The sequence below is a fragment of the Ambystoma mexicanum genome, chromosome 5p, assembly GCF_040938575.1.
Source record: "Ambystoma mexicanum isolate Mex_15411 chromosome 5p, UKY_AmexF1_1, whole genome shotgun sequence".
In the NCBI taxonomy this organism is placed as follows: Eukaryota; Metazoa; Chordata; class Amphibia; order Caudata; family Ambystomatidae; genus Ambystoma; species Ambystoma mexicanum.
Window position 1 is genome coordinate 711,376,512 of NC_090930.1, and position 12,797 is coordinate 711,389,308.

Consider the following 12,797-nt stretch of genomic DNA (forward strand, 5'->3'; position numbering starts at 1 on the left):
TAAATAAACTGAATGGGGGTGTTCTGAGGACTCAATATGTGTCCGTTTTGTTCGCAAGCAAACTGAAACTGTTCTAAGAACACTCGCAGTGTCCTGAAATGTTCGCAAATAAACAAAATGGGGGTGTCCTGAGGACGCTGTCCGTATTGTTCGTTGTCAAGTTGAATATGTTCTAAGAACACTTGCGGTATCCTGAATTGTTTGCGAATACACAAAATGGGGGTGTTCTGAAGACGTTGTCGAACACTCGCTGTGTCCTGAAATGTTCGCAAATATGAATGGGGGTTGTGGCTGACAAGTTGAATGTGTTCTAAGAGCACTTGCGGTGTCCTGAAATGTTCGCAAATAAACAAAATGGGGGTGTCCTGAGGACGCTGTCCGTATTGTTCTCTGTCAAGTTGAATGTGTTCTAAGAACACTCTCGGTGTCCTGAAATGTTTGCAAATAAACAAGATGGTGGTGTTCTGAAGACGGTTCTAAGAACACTCGTGGTGTCCGGGGAATGTTCATAGGGGGTGTCCTGAAGACACTGTCCGTATTGTTCTCTGTCAAGTTGAATGTGTTCTAAGAACACTCGCGGTGTCCTGAAATGTTCGCAAATAAACAAAATGGGGGTGTCCTGAGGACGCTGTCCGTATTGTTCTCTGTCAAGTTGAATGTGTTCTTAGAACACTCATGGTGTCCTGAAATGTTCGCAAATAAACAAGATGGTGGTGTTCTGAAGATGTTTCTAAGAACACTCCCGGTGTCCTGGAATGTTCGTAGGGGGTGTCCTGAAGGCGTAGTCCGTATTGTTCACTGGCAAGTTGAATGTGTTATAAGAACACTTGCAGTGTCCTGAAATGTTCGCAAATAAACAAATGGGGGTGTCCTGAGGGCGCTGTCCGTATTGTTCTCTGTCAAGTTGAATGTGTTCTTAGAACACTCATGGTGTCCTGAAATGTTCGCAAATAAACGAAATGGGGGTTTTCTGAGGACACTGTCCGTATTGTTCATTGTCAAGTTGAATGTGTTCTAAGAACACTTGCGGTGTCCTGAAATGTTCGCAAATAAACAAAATGGGGGTGTTCTGAAGAAGTTTCTAAGAACACTCGCGGTGTCCTGTAATGTTCGTAGGGGGTGTCCTGAAGGCATAGTCCGTATTGTTCGCTGGCAAGTTGAATGTGTTCTAAGAACACTCGCAGTGTCCTGAAATGTTCGCAAATAAACAAAATGGGGGTGTCCTGAGGACACTGTCCGTATTGTTCGTTGTCAAATGAAAGTGTTCTAAGAACTATCGTGTTGTTCTGAAATGTTCGTAGGGGGTGTCCTGAAAACGCTGTCCGTATGTTCGCTGGCAAGTTGAAAGTGTTCTAAGAACACTCATAATGTCCGCGGACATTAAAAGTTTCCATAGACCATAGTTGAAATGTTTGACTCTATGGATGTGATATGCTGCGGTGGTTGTTGCCAGGGCATAGAGTCTTGGGTGCATGGCCATTTGGCCATGCACCCAAGACTCTATGCCCTGGCAACAACCACCGCAGCATATCACATTAATATTTGCTTATAACTTTGAGTGAAAAACAAATGTATAAGGAACAAAGGTATTAGATACTATGGATGTGATATGCAGCTATGGTTCTCCTTATTTTTGTATACTTACTGTTTGGTCTAGTAACGGGAGTCCATGTTTTTCTTGTTCATTTCTGTGATAAAAGAAAATAGCATGTTAGTATTAGTATTTTGTAATGACTTATTACATTGTATAATCAATATACTTTTTTTTTTGGACCCTCATATTTAGTAGATTACAAATCAGAGTACTGTGCAATTTGCTCAGTTTTTGTATTTGTTGTTAAAATCATTGGGTCTGTGGGAGAAAAAAAAATCCATGTTGGATTAAAAAAAATGCTACAGTTTATTTGTTTGTTTGTTTTCAGTGTTCACTTGTTGTTTCTGGCTAATGCTTTATACTTTGGCTTGTTGTATTTTTTTGGAGCAGTAACATATTATTTATTTGTTTTGATGTTATAAAATTTTGGAGCACTTAGATACCAATTGGCGTATTCTAACTGTTTATTTTTTTTATATATTTTAGTGGTATTGATTTATCTATTTGGATATTGTTAAATTTTGGGACAGTTAGATACCAATTGGCGTATTCTAACTGTGTATTTACTGGTCTAATTTAGTGGTATTCATTTATCTGATTAGTTGTTGTAGAATCTCTGAGCAGTTAGATGGCTTTTGGAGTATTCTAACAGTTTATATTTTTTAACACAAGTTTACTTAGGGTTTAAATACAGTTTAGTTATCAAATTTTGGTTTTAAGAACATCACATAAGCGTTTGTAAGATTTCCTGGTTCTCTACTTTAGGGTAATGGTACTATCATTACATTCAAACCATCCACATTTCTTTTTTATATATGCAGTGTAATGCCCTGAATTGGTTTTGGCTCCTGCGTGGTAGATTATACCTATTGTTGTGAAGGTTTTCTTACCAAGTGATATTTGACCATGTGTGAATCCAGTCAGCTTGCAGTTGTTTTTGGTACCATCTGCATTGTAACGTAGAAGCATTAGTATTATGTATTTACTATGTGTTTGTATTACTAACGTGGAACGATTATCTGAATTGCAGGTAGAGCATAATCTACCATGGTTTGCATTTTGTACAAGTCGCTGAAATGTAATGGATTCACAATTTGGTATTGATATACATATGAAGCGTTCATTGGGGATTTCTTCTTGTGTCACATTGTTGCAGAGAGTGCATGTATGTTTCCACATGTATGAAATCTGAAAGATTTCATTTATAGGTATGTATTTGTTTTCCAGTACTTGTAGTAAGTACATTAGAAATTCTTGTGGATCTTCCTGTGAATTTATAGTGAATTTCACCATTCCAGCACAGTAGTCCAATTGTTGTCTTATTCCAAAAACACTATACGTGTTGTTAGGATTGTTTGCTGCATTTCTGTGAAGTACTAACATTTGCAAACACAAGGGGTCTGTACTGTGTAAGTAAATGTTGTCAACAATTGGTGGTAATTGAAATAGAATATTCATTGCTACATTTGCGTAGCAACTTACACCAACCATATTTGAGAATTTAAATGGTCCAGGTAGTTCTGTATCTAACTGCTTTTTTTGGAGTTTGTCTTCCTTCTTTAAAGAAGTACTTGGTTTATTTTCCCTAATTGATTCTTTTTTGCTTGTGGTACTTGATGAAGTATTAGTTTCTTTTACTCTCTTTGGAGGAGTTGCAGTGACATCCTGTTGCATTTCTGTTTGATTTATTTTTCTTTTATAGCGTTTTACTTTTTGTGGAACAGAATATGTGTTTAGGTGGGGGGTGTATAGTGAGCGAAGTCTATTGTATTCTAAAATGCAAGGAATATCAGCGTTTATTTTACTTGCATCAAAGTTGATTAGAAATAGACCGTCAAGTGTACGTAAGCGTGATAGTGCTACATAGCTCATGCCTTCTTTAAAGACTTTGTTACCAATATCTATCATTGCTTTGTCTTGGGTAAGACCTTGTGATTTATGAATCGTGACTGCGTATGCAAGAGTTAGAGAAAATTGTTCTCTGCGTACATACATATCTTTGAAGAGAAGGAATCTAGCTGTTGAGCGTCCTATCCTTTTTACTTCTGAAGGTTTGTCAAAGAGTATATTGACAAACTGAATTTTGTTGTCGCGTGGGTATGTTTGAAAGCCAACAACTGTACCCAGTGTTCCATTAACTAGTCCTTGGTCCACGTCAAGGTTATGTTTAAGCATTACTCTGCAATTTAAGGATAATTTTAATATCATTTCTAAGCCTGCTGTGTTTGAGATTGATTGTTCTAAACTATTTAGTCTTGTTGTGGCTTGGTCACACATGGATAGTGTCATACCATGTACATCTAGTTTGTCTGTGGTGCTAATTTCCATGATTGGTTGCATTTCTTTACTTAGCATGATTTCATTGAATTTGAAACAGCTTACAAGAGTTGGCATTAAGGCCATACAATTGACATTTGTGTGGGCTAATTGTTCCATAACATCTGTAGCACATGCATTATCGCCATAAAGTCCATTAATGTGCCGGGTTTCCAATATTGCTTCTGCTTCTTTAGAAAGTATACCAACTCTGATACTTTTTAAAATGTTGGCATAAGTGAGATCTGCAGATTGCTGCATGTTTTCTGTTAATTCTCTGTATTGGAAATGTTGCCAAAGGTTGACATTTCCAATGCTGCCAACAGTTTTACGACAGAGTTTGTGTCCTAATGTTTTAAAAATAGGTTCACCTTTTACTGGTGTCAATTGAAGCAGATCTCCAATAACAATAATGTGTTTTCCTGCAAAGAGCTCTTCATAGTCTGTTTTGAGTACTTCTTGTAATCTGAGGTGAATCAAAGCTAACATCAGGTTGGAGACCATGCTCACTTCATCTATTAGTAGCATTTTCATTTGTTTCAATACTCTGCGTAATTCCATTGCAGCTTCTGCAGAAAGTTTGTAATAGTCTTATTTGTTCTGGTGTTCTACTGGTAATAGTAGTAATCGGTGTAATGTAACACCACATATGTTGTAGGCAGCTAAACCTGTGGGGGCAGTGACAACAGTTGACAGTTTGTTGTTTGTCAATTGTTGAAGGAACTTACTAATGATTTTGATTAGGAATGTTTTGCCAGAACCAGCTTCACCACTGACGTACAGTAGTATAGGTTTATAATTATGGCAGGAACATTCTTTATTTTCGTGTTTTACACCATGTGCAATTTGTTTTGTTACTTCTTGAAAAATGCTACTTTGCTCATTGTGTAGTTTTGATTGTAGTATAGTTAAGTCTTCCTTATCTTCATACTGACACATGGTGTTTTCTACTTCTATCATAGCTAATTCTGCCTCATTTATTATTAGTGGTTCTCCCAGTGGTTCTTGGCTTCCTGTTACAGAAGGTTGACTACTGTCAGGAGTGTCCTTATCTAGTTGGGCTTGGAGTTCTTCTTTGTGTTGCTATTCATTGTGCAACATTTTTTTGTATTGTGTAAAGTTTACATCAGTTATAGTACTTTCATTTGCTTTGAAAGCATCCTCATATGAGTCATAGTTATCTAGTAATTGTTCTTCTTTTCTCCATGGTTTGAAGAGTTGTAGCAGTGACATGTAATATACTTCTTTATGTTGAGGAGTCTTTAATGACAATTTGATATGATTAATTAAATTTGGTTTAGTGAGTTTAACTAAGCTGCCTTCACAGTTTGTCACTCTATATGTACCTTTTTTTTCATCAGGTTTCATATTATTTTTGTATGTGTAGTTTTGGGCTATGTGGTATAGACACATGTTTTCCAAAGTAGTACTTCTGTTTGGGTAGTATGTGTCCACAAAATTGTTTTTTAAAATGTCTTGGCTGTTGGGATCATGTTTGGCTATTTTTTCTATATCTTCATATGATTTCAGAACTCTTTTTCTAGATTTAGCTGGACCAAGACTTAGCCATACTATATTTTCAGATTTACCATACAATGCAGTACCAGTTAAACGATCAGCTGCTTCATATGATCCACATTCTCTATGGGTGAGCATTTTTATGCCCAAGCTGTATAATTTCTGAGATACAGTTTCATCTGATGACAGGTCATTCCAGAGGTCTTGCAGCTCTTTCTTTTCTGCTTTAGTTAAGTATGCTGTGACATATCGTGCAACTGCAGTATAATTGCCCGCAATGTACTGCACATCTGTGTTTGCATTCCATAAGTGGGCAATGATTGCATTATAATCATTGATATATTTTTCTTCTTCTTTTCTTTTTATGTAATATGTATTTTTAGGTGACTTACCTTTAACACTATGTTTAACTGAAGACATGAGGTTGTTCACTTGACCTGTATTTGTAACTGGTCTAGGGAAACCAAATCGGCATTTGGTGTAGTATTTCCCTTTGTTTTTGTATTTGCGACGACAATATTTTCCACATTTGTGTCTTTGAAATTGTAAAACAGTGGCATCACTGTCTTGACCAAATTTAAGAGCATCTTTAATCCATAAAAGCATGTGGATATGTGGTGCTCCTCTGGCTTGGTATTCTTTTCTCCAAAAGAAGTGTTGCATTTCTCCAAGGGGAGGAACAGTTTTATTACAAATACAATGTAGCATAGCAATGAAGCAATGGTGAAAATATCTTGAAACATTAACAGGATCCAAAGAACAAAGTTCTCCAGGTGTTAGTATATCTATGTTTGTTTTGTTTTTATTTGATATGCGTAGGAAATCATGTAAATCTTCCCATGCATATTCTGCACAACTTAATATAACAAACCAAGTGGGTGGGCCAAGGTTTCTGATCATACAACGTACATGTCCATGACGTCGAAACCAGTACTCTTTAGTACCACACATATTTGCTAATATTTGCTAATAGATTTGTAATATTTGATTGTAAAACCTCATCCTTTTGTTGCACTTATTCTAATAATTGTGTAGCTGTCATATTTTGAAAGTGTGATCCTGATTTTAATATGTGTGCAACTCCGTAACATAAAGTTGCTAGTTCACTTTCAAAGAGTAGGTGGAATATGTATTCCACATTTTGTCTAAATCTGGGATCTTCAGAATACATCCGTAATGAGCGGTATTCTGAAGCTGATATTTGAATAGGTCTATCATCATACCTTCCTCCTTTGCCAGTAGGAAAGAGTAGAGGAAAAGCACTTGCTTCTATACTTTTTTCCCATATGCTGATTGGCGATCCTTTTGTTTGACGCATTTGGTAAGTTTCCAGTACATCTTCTACGGTGTCATTACAGTGCAAAGGATGAATTGTATAATGATCTAAAGTATTTGATATTGTAGCAGGATCTAGTAGCTCAAATTGACCAGCTTCTTGTGTTTCTTGAATTATTTCAGTTGTATCTTTCAAGTTTGCCTCAATATTAATTTCTTTGCGGAGTCTGCTGCAGAGTCTTTTGGTTGCGGTTGTGAGAAGACTCTACAGTTTTTGATCCTGTACCTGTGAGGACCTGCTTCCTGTCCTCTTTTTGTTTCAACTGGTGCCTTTAAAATACCCAGAAAGTCGCGGAGCGGCCGCAGAGTCTGCTGCAGAGTCTTTTGGTTGCGGTTGTGAGAAGACTCTACAGTTTTTGCTCCTGTACCTGCGAGGACCTGCTTCCTGTCCTCTTTTTGTTTCAACTGGTGCCTTTAAAATACCCAGAAAGCCGCGGAGCGACCGCTGTGTCTGCTGCAGAGTCTTTTGGTCTTTAGGCTCTGCAGGCTCAGCAGCGCCCCCCAATACCTCCCTCCCGGCTTGTTGGATTCCAGATTGACTGCTTCTTATCATTAGCTGATTGTATTGTATTGTTGGCTACAACTCTTCGACAATCCTGGGTGAAAGAAACTCCCCCCCCCTCAGGGGTAACTCCCCCTTCTGGACTCTGAGAAAACCCACAAAGCCCCCTCTCTCTCCCATCCCTCCTCTCTGATCTCTCTTCACCCCTTCAGAAGTTACATTCACATTCAACATTGGCACGGACCCCCACACTCACCCTCTTCACTACTTGTGATCTTCACGGATTTTCTACATTGCTTTCGGCTCTCTGGACTCCATCCCCCCTCTGTCCGCGCTCCACTGACCCGGCGTTCCGGCCTGCTGGTTCTTGACGCCCGCAGTCCTTCCGCGTTTGTCCGCCTGCGGATCCGGGCTCTTCTGTTTGCGCGGCTCCGGCGCGGCACGACGCTTCAGCTTCCTCGCTTCTGGCGCCCGCAGCATTGCTGCTCTGTCACATCCTCTCGACAGTTCATCTGATCCCTTTCCGCGTCTGCCCACGCTGCTCGAGTTCAGCGCTCCAGCGTAGGGAATCCTGGCACCTGCAGCCTCATGGCTACTCCCCGCGTCTGACTCCATGCTGGTGAAGCTCCAAAGAAAACAGCGAACCCGCGCCAGCACTGCGTCGGCTTAGCGCTTCATCTCGGCGTTCATCGGCGGTCATCAACGCCCACAGCCCGACTGCTTCTACGTGCTTCTACGTGTCTGCCCTTAGCAGACAATCAGCCCACGCTCCCCCCTCACTGCCACGGACCAGAACCTGACTTTCCACCTACAATTCCAGCCAACATCGACACAAAAACGTTTTAAGCTAAACTTCTTTTAATTAAAAAAAGAAAAAAAAAAACTTCTTTTTTATGGAATAAAAGGAAAGAAATAACAAAAGACTCTCTGCTCTAAGGAACTCATTGGACCACCCCTCTATTGCGGCCTCAAGTCTGAAAAACGCTCCCACCAAGGACATAACAGTCCTGATCCAAAATCCTGAACATCCAACAACCCTCTCCTCCCTGATACCTACCCAAAGGTCTCATCCTATTGACCGGAAACAAAGAAAACTCAGATCCACACGCCAACACAAAAAGATCTTCATTTTCTTCAACAATAAAGAGAGCAAAAGAACTCCCGACCTAGATACCGAACGTCAGCTTAATTTTAACCATTGTAACACCGATGATGGACTAAATGGGAGACTGGGATAGAGCTCATTAATTTGATACTATCACTGATCAGGAGACCGAAAGGGCCCGCCCCTTGGATCCTGAATACTACAACAGTTAAATCGCATTTTCAACCACTGCAGGAGACCGAAAGGAAACATCCTTGACCCCTCTCGCTGACCAGGAGACTGAAAGGGTTCGTCCCTTGGATCCTGAATAGTAGGCCCATCTCGCTGACCAGGAGACTGAAAGGGTTCGTCCCTTGGATCCTGAACAGTACAACATCTTAATATTTTCAACTACTACAGGAGACCGAAAGGAACACATCCTTGGCTCTTCTCACTGAACAGGAGACCGAAAGGGTCCGTCCCTTGGATCCTGAATAGTACAACATTTTAACCGTACTTTCAACTACTGCAGAAGACCGAAAGGAACATATCCTTGGCTCTCTTCACTGAACAGGAGACCGAAAGGGTTCGACCCTTGGATCCTGAACGTAACACCATCTAAACTCTACTCTAAACTACTGCTCGGAGACCAAAAGGAACCCATTCTTGGAGCCCAAAGCACTCTGACTACAGCAGTAATCAGAGGACTGAAAGGGCTCGCCTACCAGAACCCAAACTCTACAGAAATAAAACCTTACCTGTAAAAACGCATAGGAAACTGAAAGGACAAGCTCCTTGGATCCTAGGCGAACACACAGTGACTTCATAACGATGACAACAATCCGTACCACTAAACAACACTCCATTCAACATCCAAAAACAAGACAAACAACTAAACTAGCGACTGCTAGTACCATGGAGCAAGACTTATCACAGCTAACAATGGAGCAATCCTTTAAGGAACCATCACTCTATAAAGGAAACCAAAAAGCTTTGGCACTGGACCCTCAATCCAAACAAGAATCTCAGTCCATCATAGAACACAAGCCAGAAAATGACAACTCCACTCAGGAAACTCTCTGACCAGCACTTGCGACACAAATTACAGCAGTTAATCACCAACTCAACTCACCTGAGCTGCTACCTCTAGAAATCAAAGCACAAGTCCACAATTCATGTTTTGAAACCCAACAAGACACTGTACCCGCGGCACCCTTGTGCACCTCGCAACCTCAACTTGAATGTCAAGAAGACGACCCTTCTGGCGACCCTAACAGAAAAGAGCGATATACAAATCATAATCTCCTCAGTAACTCAAGAAGTCAAGAAGACGACCCTTCTGGCAACCCTAACAGAAAAGAGCGATGTACAAACCATAACCTCCTTAGTAACTCGACACATGATGAACTGCCAAATTCCATGATCAACAACAAAGAGTCTATAAAATCGACAGGTGAACAGATTCAAGCAAGCGCACTAACTGAACAAGCTCCTGAAACCAGTGTCATGCCACATGAATCTATCAGTAAACAAAAAGCAAAAGACAAACCTAATCACAACGGTGACAAAGATACCCCACATCACCAATTGGGACAAGATTTAAACACCCGATCATCAGTACCAACAACATCTCAACATACGAAAAAAGAAAAAGCAAGACTTGCACGACACGCGTGGCTTCAGACCCACAACTCCGTCAAATCCACACTTTCAGCGGATCATACAACCTTTAAATCAAGAACTAAAGTAGCAAGATTATCAATGGACATTACTGAAATTGAGTCACTAATGACAACCATAGAAAAAAGAAAAGAAATATTCGGAAATATAACAGAAGCAAATCAAATTCAACTAACATCAACACCGTGCTTTCTCCATGACACTCAAAACAAACCGGTGAAAAGAGAACCGCAATCTGATCTTGATGAAGGGAAAAAGGCCTCAACATGTTTCAACTACGACTCAGACGAATCCTATTACACCCCAGAGCCCACAACTAAGAACCCAAAACCAGGCAATCTTCAACAAAAAAACGCAAATACAACGCACAATCATGATCACTCTGAAGAAAACGCAAATCAAAGGATTCCTACAGCAATGTTAGACTTACAAAATATGCTCATTGCAACACTTTCTCAATCAATGATTCCTTTCCTGAAATTACACGAAGCTATAAAAGACACCATGAAGGATCAAGCAACTCTCCTAGCGCTAATTCACTCGAAACAGATCCATATGGAACATTTTGTCTCGACAGTTGAATCCCGTCTGACAATTGAATCGGAGGAAACACATCGATGGCAACAAAGACTAGCAGAAATGGCAAGGGGCGACCGCCAAGAGAAAACAAAACTTACAGCAGAACTAGTACAGATGCTCAAAGAACACCATCAGCAACAATCGAACAGACCAAATGACCAACGAACCTCGAGCCCTCCTCCTCCAAATCTACCACAACATCCAACGGAGACAATCTTGAGTGGTACACAGCGGATAACGAAAGAATCGGGCCAAAACATCACCACCCAAAAGCCAGAGACAATCAACTCAAACATTCTATTAGAGAAACCAACCGAACCCTTCCAGATTTTCACAAAGGAAAAAACAACAAATGATACAAAACCCATACAACAAAAAAATATCAAAAAATGACAAACGGGTTTGCGAGCCTTTCTAAGAACTGTAAATCAGAACACTCAACCTCCTCAATCATCAAAGATCAAAACCACAACCCGCACAATACCACAATCCACCAGTACACAGAGAGACCAAGACCCCCTAACGCAGACACATCTTCAAATACCGCAAATGATCCCACCACAATTACCGATTGATGAGGAACTGCTTAACCTAACCACCCACGAAGAACAAACATCAGAAAACAACCAACATTCCTTACAATCAATAAACCAGGCGGGCATCATAATAATTGATGAATATTCCTCAGGGTATGATCATCAGACAAATAAAAATCAAGATAAAACTACAGAACTCTCTCTAGAAGAAATCTCAGCTATATCGATGGAAAACGACCCAATAGACGAAACAAGAGACGAATCCTATGATCTAGTCTCATCGGCTTCGCTAACAAGAACACCAGAAGATTCCATTGAACAGAGTTGGATCCTCCCAATATTTGTCAATCCATTACGACAGAATGAAGTATGTGAAATTCACATTGAAAATGAAACCAAAAGACTGGAACCGATAATTCTAAACAGAACCAACTTACTACGGCTCTTTGGTGTAATAACTTGCCTGAATAAACTTACAACAAAAGACATCGATCTCATAACTTTCAAAGATGACCTAAACTTGGATAAGATTGTCATAGAAATACCGGATCCTAAGAATCAAGAACTCATTTTATCAATGCGAGCCCAACTACACAAACTTGGATTCATATGCTGGGCATCAACATACACAAGGCTCCCCAATAAACCGAAGTATAAAGTGACCACAAAGAGTCAGAGAAAGATCAATGATCAAATAAAATCATACAAGGAAAAGCAGACACCTGATTATACTAGCGATGACAGATGCCTAAGTCACTCGCCACAAACACGCCAGTCACGCAGAAACGATCAACCAAGTAGAAGAAGCTACGACTCTGACACTTCCTTTACAGACACTGCATCGATGGAAGACTCAACACGAACACGCCAACCCCACAGAGATGTACAACCGATCAGAAGAATTTACGAGCCTGAAACCACCTTTGCAGAAATCGTATCGACAGAAGACTCAATGATGACCAACTCATAACAATCAATTAATCCCGAGTTCACGTGGTCACTATGCTCGTGGAACACTAGAAGGAACCTACACCTTTTTACAAATCAATCTACTGAACTAGAACAATATCAAATTATATGCCTTCAAGAAACCTGGCTCAGCGACCCACCGGCATGTGATGGTTTTATCACCTTTCTCAACCCAGCCATCGTTCAAAAACAAAGAAGACCCGCATCTGGGTTACTCACTTTAATCAAGATAAACCCATGCAGTACAGTAACAATCTTTGAGAACATAAGCCCTTGGACCCAACTTATCACACTAACCTCCACAAAGATTGACAAAAAAGGAGAAAGTAAAAACGACTTAATAATCCTAATTGTAAACCTCTACTGGAACCCAGCAGCAATAACAACGGATGCCTTCCTAGATGGAGTGTTCCTCTCAATTGACAAAGCTACAAAAGAATATCAGACATTGGAAATAATAATCTGTGGCGACCTGAATATTAAGTTATACAACAAGAATGGCTGTCTTGAAACCAACTCAGAACTCTCTCCAAATGCAAGGAGATGGATAAAAGAAACCACGACACGAAATGTAATACTTCTGAATCATGCAAGCACCTCTACACCCTACACTCCAACATGGAGTAGAGGTTCATCCCACGCAATTATTGATTACATATTTCTATCTGAGAGCCTACATCAATC